Source organism: Mus caroli, unplaced genomic scaffold (genome assembly GCF_978045245.1).
Source record: "Mus caroli unplaced genomic scaffold, Mus_caroli_1 scaffold_13, whole genome shotgun sequence".
Classification (NCBI taxonomy): Eukaryota; Metazoa; Chordata; class Mammalia; order Rodentia; family Muridae; genus Mus; species Mus caroli.
The window spans coordinates 50,512,318-50,527,898 of record NW_028227268.1 but is presented as its reverse complement, the minus strand read 5'-3'; positions in this window follow the sequence as shown (position 1 = coordinate 50,527,898).

Below are 15,581 nucleotides of genomic sequence, written 5' to 3'. Positions count from 1 at the left end.
CTCCCCCACTAGCCATATAAAGACCCTTCCCCCTGGCCAACGCTCCTTTCTGGTTACAGAGGCCTTAGGAAGCCATTTTAAGGCTCTTTCCAACCAACCCCAAGTGCCCCTCTCTCAGCTGCCCACGTGAAACTGCCATAGTTCTGCGTCCCTTCTGCTTGTCAAGATGCGTGACAAATTGCTGTCCATCTCCCAGGGCCCCAGAGTCCCACATAACCTGTATCCTCACTATTCTCCTGTCTCCCCACTCCTTGTGTTTCTCTCTAGCAGTGAGTCTGTTCCCTGCCTCACTTGTCCAATCCCTGTCAGCCAGTGCTTGCTGGATGAGCGGATGAAGGAAAAGAACAGAAGGAGGGAGGGACTGAATGAGGCAAAGAGTAATGAATGAGTACAGGGAGCTTAGGAAAGCAAGAAAGCTGCCCTGCTAGCCCCCTAACCCATGGCAACGACTTGGTGTCCCACGAGTGGAAAGGTAACAGGGGCAGCCCAGGCCAGGTCTCGGTGACACGGCTAGGCCTTGGGCAGCAGCCAGATCGGTCACTCTCATTCTTTCCAGATCAAAGTTCCCCCAGGGAACTGCCCGGAACCTGACACTGGCATGGTGGTTGGGGGAGGAGGGAGAGCAGCTGGCCCCTACACAGGGGAGGACAGGGAGAGACTGGGCACCTGCCCTCTGCCTCAGGAATATCAGCAGAAACGTTTATGTTCTCAGTCAACCCAGCACCCAAAAGGAGCCACACAATGGGTATGAGATCCTTGACTGAACCAGACTCCAAGTCCCCAGAAGACAATACAGGGGCTCAGGGCTGCACCGGAGCCCTCTTGTGTGAGCTTTAATACCTCCCAACCAAGTGTGCCAGCAATTTTACTACTAAGTCACCCTCTAGGCTCCTTTCTGTGTTGTTGTTGTTTGTGGTTTTGGTTTTGATGAAGAGCTTTATTGGAGAGGAGGGGTTTCTTCCATGATGGTGAAGGCCTTGTGCATACAGACTAGGCAAATAGTCTACCTCAGAGCTACACCCAGCACATGGGTGTGTTTCTCTCAGGAGAAACACTCCCCCTCTTTCCAGCCCTGGCACCCTTGTGTGTGCAGTGCAAGGATTTTTTTTTTCACATAGTAGGGTATGTACAAGGCAGGATAGAGAGGGCAGAACCCAGGGCCCCCATTACACCCTCAGGTAGACAGATAGGATGCAGGCAAAGCTGGGGATAGGGGGCAGGAGCTAGTGAATAGGTTCCCTGATTCTGCGCACGCGTGTGCGCACACACACACACACACACACACACATCCTTCATCAAGTCTGTCTTGGCTGTAGAACAAAACCCCTCAGTCAGAGCCTGATTCCCTCCTGTTAGTTCCTGTCTTGGTTTAGGGTTTTTCTGTTTTGTTTTGTTTTGTTTTGTGAGACCAGGGTCTCACTATGCAGTCCTAGCTGCCCTGGAACTCCCTATGTAGACCAGGCTAGCCTCAACTCACCAAGATCCACCTGTCACTGCCTCCCAAGTGCTGGGATTAAAGACATGAACCACCACGACTGGCTCAGAGATTGATTCCACGGCTGTCCCCACGTGCCAGCTGGCACATGAGCATGCACACAGAGACACACACCACTCAGAGAAGTAGAGGTCTCTGGGCTCACATCCCAAGTCACGGCTCACTAATCTTTGTAAACTGGAGAACATGAAAATAGTCTTTGAGCCGGGCGTGGTGGCGCACGCCTTTAATCCCAGCACTCGGGAGGCAGAGGCAGGCGGATTTCTGAGTTCGAGGCCAGCCTGGTCTACAAAGAGTTCCAGGACAGCCAGGGCTATACAGAGAAACCCTGTCTCGAAAAACCAAAAAAAAAAAAAAGAAAATAGCCTTTGATCATAAGACTGGAAGGTTAAAGGAGTCTGTCCTATGAGTCCCTTACGAAGGCCCCAATCTAGTCCCCTCATCCATGGTTTCAATTTCCAAGGTTTCAGATGCCAACTGTCAACAAGAAGGTTGGGGCTGGATGTGATGACACTCAACTGTAATTCTAGTACCAAGAAGCTGAAGCAGGAGGGTTGTGAGTTCAAGGTCAGCCTGGGCTCTGTAAGTGAGGCACCATCTCTAAGAAGTGTTAACTGTCTAGGGATCTCGATAGTGTTCATTTTCTCTGCCAACTAAAGAATTAAAAGGTAGGGGCTCAGTGGTTAAGAGCACTGACTGCTCTTCCAAAGGTCCTGAGTTCAAACTCCAGCAACCACATGGTGACTCACAACCATCTGTAATGAGATCTGACACCCTCTTCTGGTGTGTCTGAAGACAGCTACATTGTACTTATAATAAATAAATAAATAAATAAATAAATAAATAAATAAATAAATAGAATTAAAAGGTAGGAAACAGCTTAAGCACAACAGATAGCAGCAGAGGGAATCTCAGTCACAGCAGATAGTATCGGCTGGTAAAGGAAAACTTTCTGTGGGGGTGAAGAAACATATAGTAAGACACACAGAAAAGGAAAAAAGACCCTGGGAGGAGGGGCAGGGGACAGCGCCTAGACAGGATAAGGAAAAGGAAGAAACAAACAAAAAGAGCAGGAAAAACATCATAAAATATTTTGAGAGGCTATATTCAGATGTATTTTATTACTTTATTCTATTTCATGACTAGCCATTTTTATTAATGGCTATGTCCAACACACATGATATTTCATTATAGAAAAATAAGACATAGAGGCTGGGCATACGGCTCAGCATAGGTAAAGAACTTACCATGCAAACTTGAGGATCTGCGTTTGGATCTGTAGCATCCGTGAAAAGCAGACAGAGACAGGCAGATCCTGGGGTTTGGCTGGTCAGTCAAGCTAGCCAAAATGATCTAAAAAAATAATAGAGAGTGATAGAAAACCTAATGCCGACCTCTAGCTTATACTCACACATGCACACATTCAGGACATGCAAAGAAAAAGAAAAGAAAAAAAGAGCATAGTCCAGGTGTGGTAGCTCATACCTGTAACACTAACACTTAGGAGGCTGAGGAAGGGTAGATGCCATGAGTTAAAGGCCGCTTCTTGGGGAGACCCTATTTTAAAAAGAAAAGCAGCCTGTCTAGAATTCAGCAAGATCCGAGGTTTTAAGAACCCACTGACCACTCCCATTACAGATAAAAGGGACTTCATATGCATATGAAATGGGGGACAAGGTGTAACTCCACAGGACAACTTTCCTAAAGTGCAGGAAGCCAGGATCTAGCCCCCAGCACCACCATAAGCAAAGTCCCACTGCCTGGGGCTAAGCCTGACTCCAGACAACAAGTCCAAACAGACTTGGGGTGAGTAGTTGTAATGACAAAATGTTGCAGGGGTGACATCAGCTCTGGGATGGTCAGATGCTGAACCACATGTAGAAAAGTCACATTGATTCTGGTCAAAGATGACTGAAGCCACCTCCTGCTACAACACATGGACGTGGGAGTGAGTGTAAGAATTAAGAATGACACATATGTGATCCAGAGAGGGACACATTTGCACTCATATGCATATAAATAAACAGACCAAGGAATGAATGAATGAATGAACAAATACAATAAAGTCTGTAAAGGGCTGATAAGATGGCTAGGGCAGGTAAAGATGCTCGCCACCAAGCCTGATAAATTCAATCCTCGGGGTCCAGGATGGAAGGAGAAAACCAAATTCCACAAGTTGTCCTCCAACCTTTGCACACATCACTGGCATGTGTCTAACCACACACACACACACACACACACACAAGAACGTGATAGTTTCAAAAATAATAATAATAAAGAGGTTTCTATTTTGTTTTTGGTTTTTGTTTGTGTTTCAGACAGTCTTGCTAGACAGCCCAGATTGACCTCAGACTTGAAGCAACCCTCCTGTGTCTACTTCCCAAGTGGTGGGATCAGGACGGTTGCTACCACACCTGGCAAGATATTTCTTAAAAGAGGCAGAAAGTCTCACAGGATAGACGGTGAAAGACAGGCAACCCCAAGGACTGGGCCTAGAACAAGGCTGAAAACAGGGTATGGGCTGTGGTACAAACGGGGAAGCAGGCCTGAGGCTGGGCCTGCCTAGCATTGGGACCCGTGCTGTCACTTGGGGAACATAAAAACCAGAGTAGCCCTCAAACTCACCACAAAAACTAAGCCATGTGCCTGTGGTTGGATCCTCAGCTATGTCACCAACCTCATTGGACTGTCTCAGAATTGGATCACTCACAGGAGTTGGAGGCCACAGTAGACACTCTGAGGACACCCTAGTCTGGAGTCCAGCCCAACAGAGACCAAGCCAAGGTCTCTAGCAGACAGCCTTGAGTTTTATGCACTTTGTAGATAACTTGAAAATGAGGAGCCAGACGTGGTGGCACACACCTTTAATCCTAGTACTTGGGAGGCAGAGGCAGGCGGATTTCTGAGTTCAAGGCCAGCCTGGTCTACAAAGTGAGTTCCAGGACAACCAGGACTATCCAGAGAAACCCTGTCTCGAAAAACCAAAAAAAAAAAAAAAAAAAAGAAAAAAAAAAAAGAAAGAAAAGAAAATGAGGAACTGGGGCTATCGAAATGACTCTGCAGGTAATGGTGATTGGGTGATTGCTGTCACGATCTATGATCTGAGTGCCAGGACAGCCAGGGCTACAGAGAACCCTGTCTCGAAAAACCAAAAAAAAAAAAAAAAAAAAAAAAAAAGTTAAAAATTAAAAAAAAAAAAATGATCAAAAAAAAAAAAAATGATCCAAGTTCAATTCCCTGGACCCACAAGTTGAAGGTGCGAACTGACTGCCACAATTTGTCCTCTGACCTCCACATGTGCATTATGATAGGACACATGGTCACACACACATATGTGCACACAAATTAACTGAAAGTTTAGTTTACTTGTTTGTTTTTTAATTATAAAAAAAAAAAGTCCAAGGGCTAAAGAGAGCTCAGCAGTTAAGCCCAGGAGCTGGAGAGATGGTTCAGCAGATTAGAGCACTGGCTGTTCTTCTAAAGGACCCTAGTTCAATTCCCAGGACCTGCATAGTGGTCCATGGGGCAGCTGGCAAGACAGTCCAGGTCCCTGTGTAGCAGGTGCTGCCTGAGTCCTAACTCACATTGTCTCAGCCTTACCTCTGACTTCAGTCAAGATTCTAGGAGAACACGCTCTCCCCTTTCTGCTCCAGGATTTCTGGTAAGGCCTTGATGGAGGGATGCCACCACTTCAGCACCCCACTTAAGGGAATCAGTAATATTGGTGGTGTTGTGGCTGGCTGACTTAGAATAAAATATTCCCAGCATTTACCTATGATGCATCAATGGCTTCCCTATTTAAACCTGAGTAACATTCCACACAGTTTATCTATTATCAGTCAGTGGGCATTTAGATCACACCTGACCTTTGGCTGTTGTAAAAGCATCACTGTGACCGTGGGCATGTTTGAATGTATTGATTAAGTTAGTTGCCAATCATTCACAGAACCCTACTGTCTTCTAGGGACTGTGGCAAGATCTGGAAAAACAGCAACAAACAAAAGAAACACCTTGGCTTCAAGGAGCTTGTATTCCAATTTGGACAGGCCATGTTCGCCCAAGTTCTCTGATTGCAGGTGCCAGGTAGTGTCATGCTGAGATGGCATCAGGGTCTGTGGTTCATAATGACAGAAGAGGTGAGGCCTGCTTATTCCAGGGTGGCCTAAGAAGGGATGTCCGTGGACAGACAGATGTAACTGGAAGAAACAGCGGAAGAAACGGAAAGTGTATTTTGGCTCACGGTTTCATGGGATCACGGTCCTCCACGGCAGAGAAAGCATGCCTGTGTTCACATAGCTCGGGGTGTATAGGTTGACCATGGGAGCTCTGATCTTCAAAAGGCCTGCTCTAATTAAGCTATGTCTGCCAGGTAGAACCCACGTTCTAATGACTCCTCAACCTCCAAAAACAGTACCATCAGCTGGGGAACAGGTGTTCAAAACATGATGCTGTTGGGGACATTTCACATTCAAAGCATATAGCACAGGGCATTTTCCCACTTCCCAAGTGTTCTGTCACATTGAGACCTCTGCCTGGCCAGATATGTGCACTACACAGACAAGGTTTCCGATGGTCTCTCCCACCTCTAGTCCCAGGGTGAAGGAAAGGAGTAGTTATTCAGCCCCTCCCACCTCCCACGCTGCTGACTGTAGAATCAGGGAGAGCCCATCGGACAACCACGGCAGGTCTAAGCAGTTGTAACTCACACAGCTGAAATGAATGTGGGGTCAGTTGCCTCAGGAGTCTACCAGAGAGGGTCTCACACTCTTAGAGGGACTGTGGCTTTGTAAATACCCCGTCAATACCCAATGCCCTAGATTCCAGGTCCTCCAATGTTACAGGAGATATGATCACACTGTGAACCCCAAGATTGTGTTATTACTGGAAAAAAACTGTTTCTAGTTGTGGTGTGGCTCAGCTGTAGCACACACCCTTAATTCAAGAGCGTTCTGTTTATTGTAAACAAGATTAAGTAATGTTAATCTTAGGTCAAGAGGCCAAGTTGACAGCAAGAGAACATAGGGAAAAAAAAACATAGAGAGTAAAAGGAAGTCAGGAGGATGGATAGAGAGAGGCACAGGAAGTAGATGGGAGGGACGTTCAGTTTGAGGGATTTTGAGACACCATGGCTGAGGAGGAAGATGAGCTGGGTGCTTTCTCTGCCTCTCTGAATTAGCAGGCTTTTACCCCAGCATCTGGCTCCTGAGTCTTTATTGGCAGTTCCTCCTAGTCCTACCCATGCTCTCAGCAGGACTTCTCAGCTTTCCCTCCACCCCTGGAGCAGCCCTCTTTCCTTCCTTCCCACACCTTCACAAGACAATGACATCAGGCATTAAACTTTCTTCTGCACAAGAAGAAACATAGAACAGAGGTGACCAGGGACGTAACAGGCAGGAGAGAATTATTCTTTGATGCTTACAGAACTCATTGTGCTGGGCTCCAATTTCTGTCTCAAAAACCTAGTAAGTGACTTGCATGTCTGGTATTGAAGAAATAACAACTGCCTTAGAAATCTTCCACCTGAAAGAAATTAGAAATCTAGAAAAATGGCTAACAATGAAGAGAAACAGAAAAGGAAAGAAATATGGAGAAAATATACAAGCCGTGATTTTAGACATTAAATAACAGGTCGCCCAGATCCCTGAGAAGAGAGAAATTATTTGTGTGAGATCCTAGCTCCTAGCCTCAGAGCTTCAAGGAATGTCTGGTCATAATACAATGAGGAAGATACCAAACAGAGCATGGAGTGCCACTGAGCTTCGGAGGAAAAGACTGGAGTTCTAAATAGAAAGAAATTTGTAAAACCTTCGTACTGAGAAAATACAAGCATCGTTAAAAAAAAAAACACACACACACACACACAAAAAAAAAACAAAACCCTCCAGATGTCTACAGAAGAGTACGCTGGAGGGTTAACCAAGAACGCACGCTCTCCTGTGTGAGAACAAAATACCCAAGGCCAGGAAAAGGGTTGTCACAAAGTAGTAGGCCAAAAAATGTCTGGAATTCACACAAGACTAGAAATAGTCTAATGAAAAGCTCTTGTCACCCATCAATCACTGCATTGAGTCCTCAGAAAGATCACACATTAGTAGCAGAATTAATTAATCTCAAAATAAAGTCTTCCTAGCATAATAAGGCTTCAAAGGAAGTCTGAATGGATCAAGAGCGTTCACAAGTGTTTTACAACATGCCAGAACGAAATCCAACACTCTACAAAGGAATATATCAAAATACAGCACTCAGCAGCACAAAATTTACAGCATCTAGTGCCCATTTAAATATCACCAGGTAGGCTGAGGATATAGCTCAGATGGTAGAATACTCCCTTAGTCTGCACAAAACCCTGCATTATGGGCTGGAGAGATAGAGAACAGTTAAGAGTCCTGGTTGCTCTCACAGAAGACACGGATTCAATTCCCAGCATCCATCTATGTGCTGGCTCATGACCATCTGTGCCTCCAGTTCCAGGCAATCTGATGCCTACTTCTGGCCTCTCTTAGGCATTAGGTACATACATGGTGCACAGATATGCCTGCAGGCAAAAACACACATACACACTAAGTAAACTTTAAAGCCATGCATTAATTTAATCTCCACTTCATTAATTGAGTGTAGGGGCACGTGTCTGTAAACCCAGGAAACAGAAGGAAAAGGATTGGAAATTCAAGGTCATGTCCGGCTACACTGTGAGTTTGATACCATCCTGGGATGAAGAAGACCCTGGAGAGATGGCTCAGTGATTTAAGAGCACTGTCTGCAATTCCAGAAGCCCTGAGTTCAATTTTCAGTAATCATATGATGGCTCATCTATAATGGGATCTGATGCCCTCTTCTGGCCTAAAGGTATACATGCAGATAAAGCACTCATACATAAAATAAATAAAAAATTTTAAAAACAAACAAAACCCCCAATAAACAACAACAACAACAAAAACCCAAAGACAAAATCATTTTTTTAAAAAGGGGGAGAGGAAGACTGGAGAGATGGCTCAGCAATTAAGAGAACTTTCAGAGGGCCTGACTTCAGACCCCAGAACCCACAAACAGCTCACAAACACCTTTAACTCCAGGTTCAGCAAATCCAATGCCCTCTTCTGTCTGCTGTGGGTACCTACATACACGTGCATACACATATACAGACATACGCATAAATAAAATTAAATAAAACAAATTTTTAAAAACAGGTTTCAAGTCAACCAGAGCTACCACCAAGACCCTGTTTCATTGAAAACAAACAAAAACCCCCATGAACAAGCCTAGCTCTGTACTGTTACACCCCACCATTATCTGTCTATAATATACAGCAAACACAGCAAATTGATTACTGAAACTTTGTAACAAGTCTTAAAAAGTGGATAGCTTTGGTCTTCTCACATATTTCTTTTTCAAAAACATCTGGGACTGGATTGTAGAATTATCTTTTAAGAATGACAGTCTACAAGATGACCATTTATCAAGATGATGATTCTCTACTGACAATATTGAGTTTCCAGGTCCATGAACATGGTATGTCTCTCCATTCATTTAGATCTTTTGTTTATTTATTTAAATATATATATATTTATTTAACTGTAGCTCTTTTTAAAATGTATCTCAATTTCTTAAAAACTATACTATTGGAAGAAACCAGATATACACAAGTACACACTGTATGATATATGACTTTTATAATATTTAAGCCCTCAAAACATGATTCCTATTAACGTTTAGGGATAGAAATAATATCAGCAGTTCCCAAAGGTTGAAAATATTAATAAAAAGCAAGCAAAAGAGTGTGAGTGACTTTGTGGATGTTGAAAATGGCTGTAGAGTTGATTGATGGTTGCACAGGTGAACACTGCAGTTTACATTGTGCAAAGTACACTTCAATAAATTTGATTTTAAAAAAACCCAGGTCGTGGCACACACCTTTAACTCCAGCACTGGGGCAGGGGCAGGGGCAAGCAGATCTCTGTGAGTTTGAGGATCAACCTGGTCTACAGAATGAGTTCCAAGGTCTACATGGTGAGACTATCTGGGGAAAAAAAAAAAAAAACTCCAGTGGGTAAAAGACTTGTTAACTAGTAACTGTTTTGATAATAAAGTGAAGAACGTTGCCTGATTGAAAACTAGCACCTCTAAAATCTGTCAGAGAGTGGAAATGTGACTGTATCCTATAAAACAAGAGAGCCAGACTGAAGGACAAGAATAGAGCCCTAATAAAGGTTTCCCAAGAGTGCCACCTGGAGGCAAAGTAGGCCCTCACAGCAGCCACTTAACACCCAGAGGCGCCTGTGTACCAAACCCACGCGACTTACAAAGCAGGAGATGCCTCTCTGCAACTCTTGCGGGGTGGGGTTGGGGAGGGGTTGGGCTTCGTTGTTCCTTCTCCCTCCAGTCTGTTTCAGCTCTGGGGGAAACAAAAGCCACCAAGCAGGGAGTGAAAAGAACCCAAGAACAGATACATAAATTCCATCTTTCTCTGTCTCTGTCTCTGTCTCTGTCTCTCTCTCTCTCTCTCTCTCTCTCTCTCTGTCTCCCCACCCCCTACACACACATTTTCCATTACCTACTGCCTACTCAAACAGAACAAGGAGTTGCAAGAAATAATTTTTTTTAACTCTAAGTAATCTCGAGTTTGAGTGAATTAGGGAAATTTATTGGCTTGTTTTTAAATTATTATTAGTGTGTGTGTGTGTGTGTGTGTGTGTGTGTGCTTCCCCACCCCTCGACGTTTCTTGTGGTAAATATACACAGCACAAAACAAACGTACCGTTCTAACTACACAACAGTTCTAGAGAGGCCAGGGCGCTTTTGCCCTTGAGTTCTTTGTCCTCTTCACCCAGACGTGTAAATCCCCCTTCTGGTCCCTCTCTTTTCCCTTTCTGGATGGTGGCCCTGAAGTACTTTCTCTAGGTTGCCTGTAGGAGGCACTTCCTCTTGACAGGCAGGTCCAAGCTCCACCCAAACCAAGCCTCACTGTGTGCCACTGCCATCTTGTGGCCAATTTTCATATGATTGCACTTCCCAATTTCTAGACATTTCTCCCCTCACCAAGATAAGAGAGAAATGATAACCCGCTGTAGCAAGGTCTTGTTGCTGTCAGGGAGGAGACCATAGAGGAAGCAGCCAAAACCCAACGAACATTTACTTCCATATTCCAGATCTAAAAGTAAGAAGATTTAAGCCAGGCATGGTAGTGCACAGCTGTGAACTCAGCACTTAGAAAGCTGAAGCAAGAGGATCACAGGTTCTAGGCCAGCCTACGCTAATACAGTGAGCTCCTTCCTCGATAAAGGACTTGACAGAGGGCTCAAAAACCCATACTCCTCTTAAAGAAGACCCGAGTTCAGTCACCTATAACTCCCAAGTGCAGGACAACCTGACTCCTCCTCAAGCACCTGCACTTATATGTGAAAACATACAGAGAGACATACGCACACACACATAAAACAAAAATAATAAAAAAAATCTTAAATAAATAAATACTTAGATAAGAAGGCTCAGTGTATACTTGGAGACCTAAGTACGATCCCCAGGTCCCGAGTAAATGTGAAAGAACAGATCTGATCAAAATTGTCTCTGACTTCCCCACATGCTGTCATGTGCACCTCCCACAAATACATTCCATGTACATGTGTGCACAATAATAAATAAATAAGTTAGAAAGAAAAGAAAAGGCTGGTGCCCAAAGGCAACTCGGAACTTACTCCACCCCTACCCCAAGTCCAACCCCCATCCCTCCACTGCCCTCGTCAGAGTTTCTCTGTGTTATCCCTGGCTGTCCTGAAACTCACTCTGTAGACCAGGCTGGCCTGGAAGTCACAGGGACCCGCCTACCTCTGTCTCCTGGTCCTGGGATCAAAGGCATGCACCACCACAGTTGGCTATTTAGAGAGTTTTGAGACAAGAGCTTACTATGTAGCCTAGACTGTTGGTGAACCCACAGCCTCCCTATTTCAATCTTTGGAGTGTTGGAATGGCAGGCTTGTCCTAAACAGGGAAAGGGGGTTTCTGTTTTGTTTTTATTGTCCAGTGCTCAGGATGGAACGCTGGTCCTTGTGTGTATAAGGAGGCAGAGCTCCGGGATTGCTTTTGTCTTGTAGTTTTTGTTTTATTTTGCTTTGTTTGAGACAATGTTTCAGACAGCACAGGCTGACCTTGACCTTTTGCTTCCACCTCAGTACAGGGATTATATTTCTATGCTTGACTTCCCAAACTTCTTTCTTTTTCTTTCTTTCTTTCTTTCTTTTTCTTTCTTTCTTTCTTCCTTCCTTTCTTCCTTCCTTTCTTCCTTCCTTTCTTCCTTCCTTTCTTTCTCTTTCTTTCTTTCTCTTTCTTTCTTTTTCTTTCTTTTTCTTTCTTTCTCTTTCTTTCTGTCTGTCTGTCTGTCTTTTTGTTTTTTAGGTTTTTTTTGAGACAGGGTTCCTCTGTATAGCTCTGGCTGTCCTGGAACTCACTTTGTAGACCAGGCTGGCCTCGAACTCAGAAATCTGCCTGCCTCTGCCTCCCCAGTGCTGGGATTAAAGGTGTGCGCCACCACGGCCCAGCTCTCTTTCTGTCTTTCTTGCTATTGATCATTTGTTTGTTTGTTTTCTGTTGTTTTTATTTTTGAGAGAGGGTTGCTCTGTGTAGCCCTGGCCATCTTGGAACTTAACTCTGTAGATCAGGTCAGCCTTGAACTCAGAAATCCACCTGCCTCTGACTCCTGAGTACTAGAATTAAAGGCATGGGCCACCATGCCCAGCTTTCTTTTTTCTTTTTCTTTTTAATGATGTGTATCTGTGTATTTGGGTACATGCATATGGGTTCAAGAGGGTGGATGCATGTGTCCTCAGAGACCCAAAGAGAAGAGAAGAGAAGAGAAGAGAAGAGAAGAGAAGAGAAGAGAAGAGAAGAGAAGAGGGTAGAGGGTGTTGGTCCCCTAAAACTGGACTTACAGGAAATTATGAGATGCCTAATGTGGGTGCTGGGAACTGAACTCAGATTCTCTGTAAGAGCAGTGTGTGTTTTGGGGTTGCTCTTAACTGCTGACCCCCTTGTTTTCTTAAAAGAGTCTCACTAAGCAGCTTTGATCCTGTAACTCTCTTGCCAGGAGCTCTGAGTGCTCCAATTGCAAGTATGTGGGACTGTACCCAGCATCTCTTTTAAAAGAGGCTCAGGCCTCAGGACAATAGCGGACACCCAAGAACTCACGATAGACCAAACTTGTTGCAAACCACATGAGGCTCTATTCGGGGAAAGCCAGAGCTCTGGGGATGACTTATATCCCACGCAGGGGTAGAGGAGTCGACCTCAAGGGGAAAGAGGTCCCAGTTTTTATTTATTTTTTTTTTAATTTTTAATATTTTTATTACATATTTTCCTCAATTACATTTCCAGTGCTATCCCAAAAGTCCCCCATAGCGCCCCCCGCTTCCCTACCCACCCATTCCCATTCTTTTGGCCCTGGCATTCCCCTATATTGGGGCATATAAAGTTTGCAAGTCCAATGGGCTTCTCTTTCCATTGATGGCCGACTAGGTCATCTTTCGATACATATGCAGCTAGAGACAAGAGCTCCGGGGTTCTGGTTAGTACATCATGTTGTTCCAACAATAGGGTTGCAGATCCCTTTAGCTCCTTGGGTACTTTCTCTAGCTTCTCCATTGGGAGCCCTATGATACATCCAATAGCTGACTGTGAACATCCACTCCTGTGTTTGCTAGGCCCCGGCATCGTCTCACAAGAGACAGCTATATTTGGGTCCTTTCAGCAAAATCTTGCTAGTGTATGCAATGGTGTCAGCGTTTAGAAGCTGATTATGGGATGGATCCCTGGATACGGCAGTCTCTAAATGGTCCATCCTTTCATCACAGCTACGAACTTTGTCTCTGTAACTCCTTCCCTGGGTGTTTTGTTCCCAATTCTAAGAAGGTGCACAGTGTCCACACTTTGGTCTTCATTCTTCTTGAGTTTCATGCGTTTAGCAAATTGTATCTTATATCTTGGGTATCCTAAGTTTTGGGCTAATATCCACTTATCAGTGAATACATATTGTGTGAGTTCTTTTGTGATTGTGTTACTTCACTCAAGATGATGCCTTCCAGGTCCATCCATTTGGCTAGGAATTTCATAAATTCATTCTTTTTAATAGCTGAGTAGTACTCCATTGTGTAAATGTACCATAATTTCTGTATCCATTCCTCTGTTGAGGGACATCTGGGTTCTTTCCAGCTTCTGGCTATTATAAATAGGGCTGCTATGAACATAGTGGAGCATGTGTCCTTTTTACCGGTTGGGACATCTTCTGGATATATGCCCAGGAGAGGTATTGCTGGATCCTCCGGTAGTACTATGTCCAATTTTCTGAGGAACCGCCAGACTGATTTCCAGAGTGGTTGTACAAGCTTGCAATCCCACCAACAATGGAGGAGTGTTCCTCTTTCTCCACATCCTCACCAGCATCTGCTGTCACCTGAATTTTTGATCTTAGCCATTCTGACTGGTGTGAGGTGGAATCTCAGGGTTGTTTTGATTTGCATTTCCCTGATGATTAAGGATGTTGAACATTTTTTCAGGTGCTTCTCTGCCATTCGGTATTCCTCAGGTGAGAATTCTTTGTTCAGTTCTGAGCCCCATTTTTTAATGGGGTTATTTGACTTTCTGGAGTCCACCTTCTTGAGTTCTTTATATATATTGGATATTAGTCCCTTATCTGATTTAGGATAGGTGAAGATCCTTTCCCAATCTGTTGGTGGTTTTTTTGTCTTATTGATGGTGTCTTTAGCCTTGCAGAAGCTTTGTAGTTTCATGAGGTCCCACTTGTCAATTCTCGATCTTACAGCACAAGCCATTACTGTTCTATTCAGGAATTTTTCCCCTGTGCCCATATCTTCAAGGCTTTTCCCCACTTTCTCCTCTATAAGTTTTAGTGTCTCTGGTTTTATGTGAAGTTCCTTGATCCACTTAGACTTGACCTTAGTACAAGGAGATAGGAATGGATCGATTCGCATTCTTCTACATGTTAACAACCAGTTGTGCCAGCACCATTTGTTGAAAATGCTGTCTTTCTTCCACTGGATGTTTTTAGCTCCCTTGTCGAAGATCAAGTGACCGTAGGTGTGTGGGTTCATTTCTGGGTCTTCAATTCTATTCCATTGGTCTATCTGTCTGTCACAATACCAGTACCATGCAGTTTTTATCACAATTGCTCTGTAGTAGAGCTTTAGGTCCGGCATGGTGATTCCACCAGAGGTTCTTTTATCCTTGAGAAGAGTTTTTGCTATCCTAGGTTTTTTGTTATTCCAGATGAATTTGCAGATTGCATTTTCTAATTCGTTGAAGAATTGATTTGGAATTTTGATGGGGATTGCACTGAATCTGTAGATTGCTTTTGGCAAGATAGCCATTTTTACAATGTTGATCCTGCCAACCCATGAGCATGGGAGATCTTTCCATCTTCTGAGATCTTCTATAATTTCTTTCTTCAGAGACTTGAAGTTTTTATTATACAGATCTTTCACTTCCTTAGTTAGAGTCACGCCAAGATATTTTATATTATTTGTGACTATTGAGAAGGGTGTTGTTTCCCTAATTTCTTTCTCAGCCTGTTTATTCTTTGTGTAGAGAAAGGCCATTGATTTGTTTGAGTTAATTTTATATCCAGCTACTTCACCGAAGCTGTTTATCAGGCTTAGGAGTTCTCTGGTGGAATTTTTAGGGTCACTTATATATACTATCATATCGTCTGCAAAGAGTGATATTTTGACTTCATCTTTTCCAATTTGTATCCCTTTGCTCTCCTTTTGTTGTCGAATTGCTCTGGCTAGGACTTCAAGTACAATGTTGAATAGGTATGGAGAAAGTGGACAGCCTTGTCTAGTCCCTGATTTTAGAGGGATTGCTTCAAGCTTCTCACCATTTACTTTGATGTTGGCTACTGGTTTGCTGTAGATTGCTTTTATCATGTTTAGGTATGGGCCTTGAATTCCTGATCTTTCCAAGACTTTTATCATGAATGGGTGTTGGATCTTGTCAAATGCTTTTTTCCGCATCTAACGAGATGACCATGTGGTTTTTGTCTTTGAGTTTGTTTATATACTGGATTACGTTGATGGATTTC